The 9,966-nt window shown below is 39.3% G+C and overlaps 1 protein-coding gene across 3 annotated transcripts in view; it reads right to left on the reverse strand.

The window, feature by feature from the left end:
* The window catches only part of CTNNA2 (catenin alpha 2), a 1,068,594-nt gene extending 1,061,972 nt beyond the window's left edge, over positions 1 to 6,622 (reverse strand). For all 3 annotated transcript variants that reach the window (XM_069493843.1, XM_069493842.1, XM_069493839.1), the window contains exon 1: positions 6,467 to 6,622. The gene's annotated coding sequence lies outside the window, so the exon portion shown is untranslated. The remainder of the gene's footprint in view (positions 1 to 6,466) is intronic.
* Positions 6,623 to 9,966: the final 3,344 nt, after the last annotated feature.

Consider the following 9,966-nt stretch of genomic DNA (forward strand, 5'->3'; position numbering starts at 1 on the left):
AACTTCTTAACATTACTTCATTCTAAATTCGTAAATGCCATATAGCCTTTCACAGACATTAGCATGACTGGAACAAGCCAATCACACACTGGGCTGGTCCCTAAATGGAGGCAGCAACTGACTGATACCTTCAATGCAGGAAGGACTTTCAAAACAAAGTGAGGAAAGGATGGAGAGTAAGAAAAGGCATCTTCATTAGTTCTCCCTCTGCCCAGAGACTCTGGGAAGCTAAATTTGCAATTTTATTGGGAAAGGGAAAGCATATGCCACTGAAGGTAAAGTTTTTTCTAGTGTAGCAGCAGTTTATGTTTCAAAAGAAAAAAACAAATGTGACACAGTGAAAAATAAATCATTATGCATTGAAATTTTAAGGGAAACTCACATGTAGAATTATAGAATTTTATAGCTATATATATATATGTATATATATATCTTCTAGTCAGGTCACTTAAAATACAGATAAAGTAAATGAGGCTTTGAGAGTTTGAGGCTTGTCTAGTCATATAGCTAATTAATCAGTTGGTTGAAAACCTGAAGGAAGAATCCAGTTGTCCTTGTTTAGTGGGCTTATAAAATCACAGTCTCTAGCCCAGTGCTCTACACAGGGCAGGTATTTTAAAAAAATAGCTGTTGAATGAAGTCATGCTAGGCAGTATGATAAAAAAAAAATACATGGAAAGTGTAAGTGAGGTAGAGAGATGAATTTAAATATAGATTTATTTTTCCCCAATAAATTTGAGTTCTGTAAATAATACTTCTTTATCCCAGTTATGCACACTAGGGAAAAGAAAACATACTTTGTAAACTTACTTTGGCAGTTATCAATGCCTTAAGAAAGAAAATGAAGTAGTACACTCTTATGAATTGTAACATACCCTTTCCAAGAAACAGATGAAGACAGTTAGCTCTTTCTGAAGTGGTTAAGGGGCATTTCTACTTCCTTACTACAAGACAGATTAATGATATTTAACAACTGCTTCAGGCCTTATAAATTTAAGATAAACTTGAATGACTGAATTTTCACCAAATCCTAACAATTAAAAAATGGGAGCATCAGATCCTTTAGTGATTTCTGGAGTCACTGTGGTGTCTGGGTGGCTTGTGGGAGAACAAATTGACATAGCACATCAAGTGTTCATGGCTTTAGTTCTAAAACATCAAGGGACCATTAAAAAAAACAAAGATCTTGGATTTACTGCAGATACACAATGAACAACATAAACCCAATTTACAAAACATAAACATCTGAGAAGCTTCTTATTTATTTTCTATTATGGCTCAGCAGCCCTTGAGATCATATAAAACTAAATTTTTTATTTTATCCCGACCCCTGTAGCATGTCTACTCATTTAATGTAGGAACACTGAACAACTTAGGATATTGTTTGATTTGTATCTCCATCTCAATCTGTCACATAAACATATTACTTGGCTCCCCAAAACAACCAAGAAAACAAAATAGCCAGATATTGAAAAATTGCAAAATGCTGAAAAATTGACATATGATTTTATATTAGTTTTCTTCACCCATGATCTGGTTTTAAACATTAATCATCAAAATTTATATATAAAACTTATTTTAAAACAACTAGAACATGGATTGTATTAGCATGACAGCAAAAACACAGAAAACCCCTAGGGAATTGAACAAATAGTTATAAATTCTCCAGCTCAGAAGATAAAATTAATTCACTCTGTTTCATCCTGACTCCACCTCCCTGTTTGGTCACCACCCTAACTCATGGGAAACACACCTGCTTTTCTCACTTCTGTTAAATGCATGTTGTCCTAACACCTAAACATAATGATCTAATAGTTGTGTACACAGATACGGCTTTTAAATAAAAAGAATAATAAAATCCTTTTCAATACTAAAGCCCTGAAAATTAAGCTCTTTAAAGTCAGACTATCACTTTGTGGCCTTTATAATGTGCTACAGATAATAGTTTCAAAGAGGTATAGAATGCATATCTGTGGTTGAATTAGAATTCAGCTCTGAGGCAAAAATTCACTTAGGAGGAAAATAAAAATGTCTAAAAGTAAAATTTGTCAAAAATCTCTGGTACTTTAATATAAAACTGACTAGGAGTAATACATCTGGAAATGTTTTATTTAGACCTGATGAATCTTTAAAATATCAATTGAGAAAGATCTCGAAATACAAAATAAAAATACTTTAGTCTGTGATCATGGTAGCTTTTGGAAATATATCCATGTTAATGATGAATATATCTTAAGATAATATGCATCAGACCAAATTTATATATTATTAGAACTACAAAAAAAAATGAGAAAAAATTTACAATTTGGGAGCAAGTAATGAAATTGTTTCTATTGAAATGGATTAAGCATGAGCACAATAAAAACTGTTGAATATTTATTTCATGGATAAATTTTTCAGAATAGTTTATAAATCTCAACTAAAAACAAAGGTATTCCAACAGATGTAGCCAATGAACAGTTGTCACCCCACACCGAGCAGATATTTAACTTGCTCAATGAAAGTTCCCAGACAAGCCCTCTGTCCTCAACATGTGTTAGTCTCACAGAAATCTGAAAGATCATAATCCATTTGAAATTATTAACAATCTTGGACAGCAATAAAAAGGGACTTTAGTAATTAGGAAAAGTCTACAATAAAGTGAAAACAAACAAACAAAAAAAGCCCCTAGAAATACAATTACCCTAACAAGTACTGGCTTCATCTATGTCAAAATAAAATAATATTTGTTATTATACTCCATGATATAGTCCTAGAATATTCACTAAGTAAGGCAAAACAAGGGAGAATTGTAATAATCATAATATTAAATCTTTGTTGTTCAGCAAAGGTCAAGATTTCCCTCTGCCTTGAAGTTTAAAGAAAAGACTAAAAAGAATACTCTGGGTCCTCACTGTCACACACAGCTTCAATTCTGTGTCTTGGGATGGGGCTTTAGGTGTGACAAAGAACTAAAACAAGCTCCCTGGATAGCTGGGCCTTCTGTAATAAAATGGGTCCCACACTAAAACAAGTTGGTTTACTCCAGTGATAGTAAGTGATAGTATAATTACTCTGAGTGTATGTTTAATACCTTTTAATACACTCACCTGTATGCCAAGTATTCCAGTAAATAGTCTCCCTGATGTTCCCCCAAACACTATGCTTTTTCCTCTTTCTCTGCTTTTGTTCCAGCTGTGGTGCCCACCCTGCACGAAATCCTTCCCAGGAGTCTCTGTCCAAGCTCCAGTGCTTCTACTGAATATCATTATTTTCCCGGTCACACAAACATCTGTCTTCTTCAGAATTCCTCTAGTATTTACTTGCTCTTTCATCTTGCTAGTACCATAATCACATACTACCTTGGAATGTTTTTAAACCATTTCTCTTAATTATAATAATGTTTACTTAATACATGTTTGGTTTGTACCAAGTACTTTGCTAAACACATTTAACCTTTAAAGCAAACCCATGAATCAGAGTCTATTACAATTCCCACTTTATAGATGAGGAAACAGACTTAAATAGTACACAAGCGCACAACCGCTCCTAAGCAGTAGAGCCTGCACTCACATCTAAACCTCTCTCTAAAGATCTTGTTCTTTGCCACCGTGAAATATGACCTCATGCAAATGCCTGTTCTCCTCCATTAGACTGTAAGCTGAGGTCAAAGAGAATGTCTTTTACTTTTTTCTACTTCTTTGGAATACCTCATAGGACTTAGCATAGAGTTAGGCAAGTGTTAAGAGCTCTGTGGGAGGACATACAGAGACTATATCCAGAATATTTCCCACAAGGGTCCATGAAATGTTCTATTGACTCTTTATTTGAATCACGCATTCTTAAAGTCCCAGTCAACCAAAGGCAGATGCCTCTAGAAATTAGATTTTTCAGTGGAAGTCAGCCTTTATCTGTAAACTAGATATGGTCAGGGTGGCAAGCTGCTTTTTTAAGACACTCTTTCCTTTTATAAAATTCATATTTTATTAGATTTACTAAAGTCTCTCTTAAAATTTTGCAGTAAACAAAATATTACTTTATGTTCTAATTCTTTAATAACTTTGTATATTTTGATTCCATTATGTGGACAAATGTTTACAAACAAAGGAAACAAATAAAAGGTACCTGTCTTTTCATAGTAAGCACAGTATTAAAAACTGGGGCATACACCCACATCACTCTTTGCAGAAAAACTGCAATAAAGAAAGAGCACAACTGACTGAGGGGCTGCCTCTTCTCCACACGCACAACTGTGAAGCCTCACAAAGAATAGCAGAGGTATTGGTATGGGGAAAGTCATTTGAAAGAAATCAAGATAAAACTAACTTATTATGCTCATATGTAATTAACATGAAAGTCTTTCACTAGCTTCATAGCATTCTATGGATAGAATAAAACAACAATAAAAAACACCCCCATCTACAAGTTCATTATTAAGTAATGTAACCATTCAGATACACAGTGGGTTGACCATAATTCTGCATCAGGATGTTGGTAACACTGATAGTTCAAGCTTCTGCCACATGGCCAAAGAGTCAGCCAAGCCATTAATGGAATTGCATTCCTACCATAGGGAGTTGGGGGAGGGAGGTCCATCATTCCTAATATTACACACTTCCCCAACACTGGCTCAGATGATTAACTGTCTCAGCTCTTCATCAAATCAGCACTCAATCACTTAGGAAGGCAATTCGCTTCATCTCAACTCCTACTTTACATTCCCATAAAATGCAAAAGTGCATATTGCACTACTGTCACATAATTTAAATGAAAGAAAAAAATCAATAATTTGCTCCACAGCATAGTTTCTTGCTGGCAACTTCAATGAATAAGCCAATAATTTTGGTCCCTCCCCCCGACACTCTTTAAACACAAAACACAGCTATTCTAAAGATATTAAGGTTTTTGGGTGTTTGTTCTGTTTTTTTTTTTTTTTAAGGAGAATATAAATAGGATAAAATATAGGCTTCAAAATAGCCATTTTTGATTTATACTTACACTATTGGACCCTTCTGAGATGATAAATATACTAAACATTCTGAACCATGGCTGTCCCGCCATGTATAAATAAACTTTTCAGCAGCAATGCTTGTAAAAAGGAGAACTGCCAAATTATCATTAATATGTACAATATAATGGGTTAGAATGTAAGCTAAAGAGAGCAAGGTAAATTACAGCATTTTGTGAAAATAAGTGATGCAAAACCTGCTAAAATTTTCAATTATTAACAGTGGTTCTGAAGCTAATTCAACTTTTCCATTGATGTAAACCACAAACAGAATCACATAGTATGTTTCTCTTTAAACACCTTCAGGATTCCTATAAAACGGATAAGAAGGAGTACGGGTATCTGTTAAAGGCTAAAACACAGTGGATGCTATCTAAATGGTATATTTACAAGCTTGTGGAGTATAACCGCATTTTTCCAAAAACTGTCTAACCATTACCCTGCTCAGAAGTTAACCCATGATGAACAAAAGTGCATCTCTTCCACCCTTTTGCTTCCTATTTTCTCAAACCATTCTTCGTTGGTGTTTTGTACGCTGAGCAAAACATTCCATAAATAACGCTGTGGTGCACAAGCATTAAAGTTTAGAGAGTTTCTGCCTTTGAAGTAGGTAGTGACAGGACCAAGGACACATGGGTTCAATTCCAAGCCAAATATTAGGCGGGTGGTTTGAAAATGTCAATCCACAGAGGCCTAGAGGAAAAGAATACAAGCTTCCTCTGCCACCACCCTTCCTCTTCCCCTCCCCTCTTTCTCTCTTGTTCCCATCCTCTCTTCTCTTTCGTTGTGGTTTCTCATGGAGACAATCAAAGCAGAGAAAGCTGGATTTTAAATTAGTGAGACACACACTGGGGATATGTAATTCCCGGGAGAAAAAAGAAACTGCTGAAGAGGGGTGTGGGGGACTGTTGGCAACATGTCTAAGTGACAACCCTCCCCACCCCCACTCTAATACAGCACAAATCCATAGATTCTTCTTCGATCCCCTTCTCCTTCCAGTGCCCAGTACTCTATACAACTTGACCCTTCATCCTAATAATTTACGGACCCGCAGGGCATCCGCTGTGCAAGAGTGTGTCTCTCAGTATATGCGCCCAATTTTGTGGAAACCCCTGAATCCGGACAGTTGTAGCAGGCAAGGGATGCTCCCACCCTCCCACCGGAGAAGGGGTGAAGAAAGGGGGGTAAAAGAGATGGAGACAAGAGGAAAGGGATGCAGAGCTGCGCTCTAGGGCGAGTGGCTGAAAGGAAGACAGGGAAGAAAGAAAGGGTGGGAAGGAAGTGGGGCTGGGAGAGAGGAAGAAAGGGATGAAAGAAAGGCTGGAAGGGAGAAAGGAGGGGAGAGGAGAGAGGGATGTTGGGAAGGATGAAGGCGGGAGGGTTGGGGAGCGGGGAGGGAGGGGAGGATGGAGAGGATGGGAGGGAGGCAGGGAGGGAGGGAGGCAAGCAAGGATGGAGGATGCTCTGCCCGGGACTCACCTCTGTGGGTCGGTGGGAGTTTCTCGCCTCCTCCTCTTTCTTGTCGGTTCGCAGCAGCTGGAGTGGTAATCACAGAAGGGACTGGAGCGGCGGCGGCGAGTACAAGGGCAGCAGCTGCTGCAGCCGCTCTGGCCGAGGTGCGGTGCCGCCTGCTCTGCCCGCCCGCCCGGGTCTCCGCCTCACTCGGGGCTGGAAGCGAAGCCGCTCCCCCCTCCCCCCGCCCGCCCCGCGTCCTGCCCAAGCGCGAGCGGCAGCGGCCCGGATCGCCGCTAGGGGAGGCGGACAGTGCGCATGCGCGGCCGCTCGCTCGCTCGCGCGCCCCCGTGGCCCCCGCGGCTCCACGGGGCTGGGAAAGGCACGGCGGGGCGCGGGTGCGCGCGGCCTGGGGAGCGCCCGAAAGGGCGGGGCGGGGCGGAGCGAGGGAGGCGCGGCCGGCTCTGCGCCGCAGGTTGGGGGAGGGGACGGCGGCGAAGGGGCACGCCGTAGGGCGCAGGTGCCGTGTCCATGACAACCGCGTTACCCTGCGGGCGGGGACCCAGAGCTGACTCGCCGGAGCCCTAAGGCCCGTGGAGAGGTACCGCGATCAGGAGAGGGACAGAGGCATGGGAGGGTGTCGCAGAGTAGGAAAGAAGGGCCAACCCCGCGGGCATCCGACACGTGGCAGGAGGAGGGCAGGGCAGAGTGCAGCGAAGGTAGTGACTGACGCGGAAGGGAGGTTAGTTGGGACCTGGGGCTCCGAAGGGAGGAGGAATGGACTTTAAAAAGAACCGAAAAGAGGATGGAAGTGTTAAAACAAATGGAACATTTGCTCATTTAACAAGCCTTTGTTGAATGTTGTCTCCGTGGAAAGCATTGTGATTCTTTTATTGATCCAAAGGATATTACTGAGCCCCTAATTTGTACCAGGCACTCTGGGTGGGCTTTCTGAGATAATCAGAAGGTGTTGAGACTCAGAGTTTGTCCTCTTGGAGGTTATACTCTAGTAGGAGAACTTACATAGAGAGGGCAGAGAGCATATGCCCTGCCAGCCACCAACTGGGACTTGATGGTGGTGGAATGTAGCTGCTACAGAGGTGCTAGCCGCGAAAAAGGAACCCAGCTACATCAAATGTGAAACATAAGTTACAATCATCTTTGTTCTGCCACAGAGCCAAATGACAATTTTTGTTTTGTTTTAAACCAAGAGAGAAAAATAAAGACAAAGAAAACTATAGCAGTTGTGTATGACACAACTGATGCTGCTGCATTCACAACATGCTGTCTGGTATCTTCGCCCACTAGCATCATTGTGTTTGTTCATGCTGATACTTGGGGAGCTCTATGTCACTTGGTGCACTTTTTTTTTTTTTTTCAGTTTCCTTCATCATTGGCTGTGTCAGCTATTTTTCCATCCTCCCTCTTGTTCCCAGGTTGGCATCTGCAATTGTTTGAAAATTATGTCAAACCAAGTGTCATTTATTCTCTCCAAGCAATGATTTGAGAGCAGTACCTCTGTCCATTCCCCTACCTTTCTCATCCAACATATTCTTGGCTTTCTTTTTTTCTTGTGACCACCACTTTACCAATTTAAAAATTCCTGGGGAAAAGCGGAAAGAAATCACCAGATGTAAGCTTAAGAAAAATCTTACCCTACAACGCTGTTTCAGGACCACGGACAGTGACACCACGTGCTCCTACTACCAAGCGTTTTTCTTGGGCTCTGCCTATAGAACAGGAGGAACAAGCTAAAGTAGGTGCAGGATGTGCTTAAAGAAGTAAGTGCTGAGCGCCAAATGATTTGTGCCAGAAGATATGAACAGAGTGGAAAAAAGAAAAAAACATGCCATGGAATAGCGTAGGTAGGAAGTAGGCCTTCAGCTAGATTTTGAAGAAAGAATGGGTAAGATTTAGAGGCATCTCAAGACGGGGACAGTTTAGCCAGCGAGGTGGTTAAAATGGGGATAGTTTAGCCAGTGAAATACTTAAATAAAAGGGATACTGCATACAACTGCTACATGGTATCTTTCTGGAGGCAGAGGACACCTCTGATTTTAAATGGTCCAAGAATGTGGGAATGGTAAAATAGTCCCATTTAAAAAAGGTAGAACATGCATGAAAAGATTGACATTTTTTTGTTATTACTGTGATTTTTTCATTCCATGGTCAGGCTGGAGGGGATAAACTAAAAAATAGAGGACAAAAAGTAATCAAACAAGTTCATCTCTTTGAAGTTCAAAGAATTGACTTATAGTATTTTGTATTAATCAGGGTTACATTTATAACTCTTTGTTTTAATTGGCAGCAAATAGAAAGAAAAATAATGTAGACCAAGTACTGTCTTGTCAAAATGAGATTTCCCTCATTTTTTTTTTTTTTTGTGACTTTCAAAACTATATTATTGAGACATATTTAAAAGTCATTTGTAAAATATTTGGAAGCTTTTTTCCATGCAATTGCTTTAAATTATACTTACTTAAAAAATAATAGCATAAAAGCCATCCTTGTTTTCTTAAACCCTTGGCCTCCTTCATTCTCCTTCAAAATGTACCAAACTATTGTCTGTCAATCAGATAGTGATAAGAAATAACTCAGGCAATGCATTTAAGTCACCAGCAGGCAAATGGCAGCTGAGATTTTTGTTCTCTTCCTTCAAGGAATTTACTAATTCTTTTATGTTTTGAATTAAGGCGAACTCCCACCCCTTCCCCCCTATCTTGTGGAAAATCCAAATTGAGTATTACTTTAGCCATATTTATTTTTCTCTGATAGTCTAAATATACTTGTAAAAATAATGGCTATCATTAAATACTAAAAAGCTATCATTTTGTTTGTCCCTATTCTAAACTCAGGGGATTTTTTTAACCTTTATTTCTTTTGTTTGTGACTGCTTGTGATTCTGTTTTCAAATTTTCTTGATTTAAGTGTTGTCCTTCATTTCAATGACATAAACATATACAGCTCTCAGAAAATCATGAAGTTTTTTCCTTCCCCACTCATAGTAAAGATTTATGCCAACATAAATAACAAACAAAATGAGCATTGCTAAATGTATAGTATTGTGTTCAAATGGAGAAAATACAGTATGTAATTAAAATCTAATTCAAAATGCAAGAGTATGACATCAAGATTTTTAGAAGAGACTCCAAACCAATCCTAACAATCTTAAGTTAAATTATCCAAAGTGTTTATACATTTAAATGTCAGATCTCTACACACTAGGATTACCTCCTCCATTATTAATCTCCCATACCACAGTAGTACATTTGTTACAATTGATGAACCTACATTGAAACATCAATATCACCAAACTTCATAGCTTACATTAGAGTTCACTCTTGGTTTTGCACATTTTATGGGTTTTGGAAAAAAGCATAACGACATGTATCCACCATTATAACATCATCGAGAATAGTTTCACTGCCCTAAAAATCCTCTGTATTGTGTCTATTCATCCCTTCCTCCTCCTGAACCACTGGAAACCACTGGCCTTTTTACTGTCTGCAATTTTGCCTTTTGCAGAA

This window comes from Eulemur rufifrons, chromosome 19, assembly GCF_041146395.1.
Source record: "Eulemur rufifrons isolate Redbay chromosome 19, OSU_ERuf_1, whole genome shotgun sequence".
In the NCBI taxonomy this organism is placed as follows: Eukaryota; Metazoa; Chordata; class Mammalia; order Primates; family Lemuridae; genus Eulemur; species Eulemur rufifrons.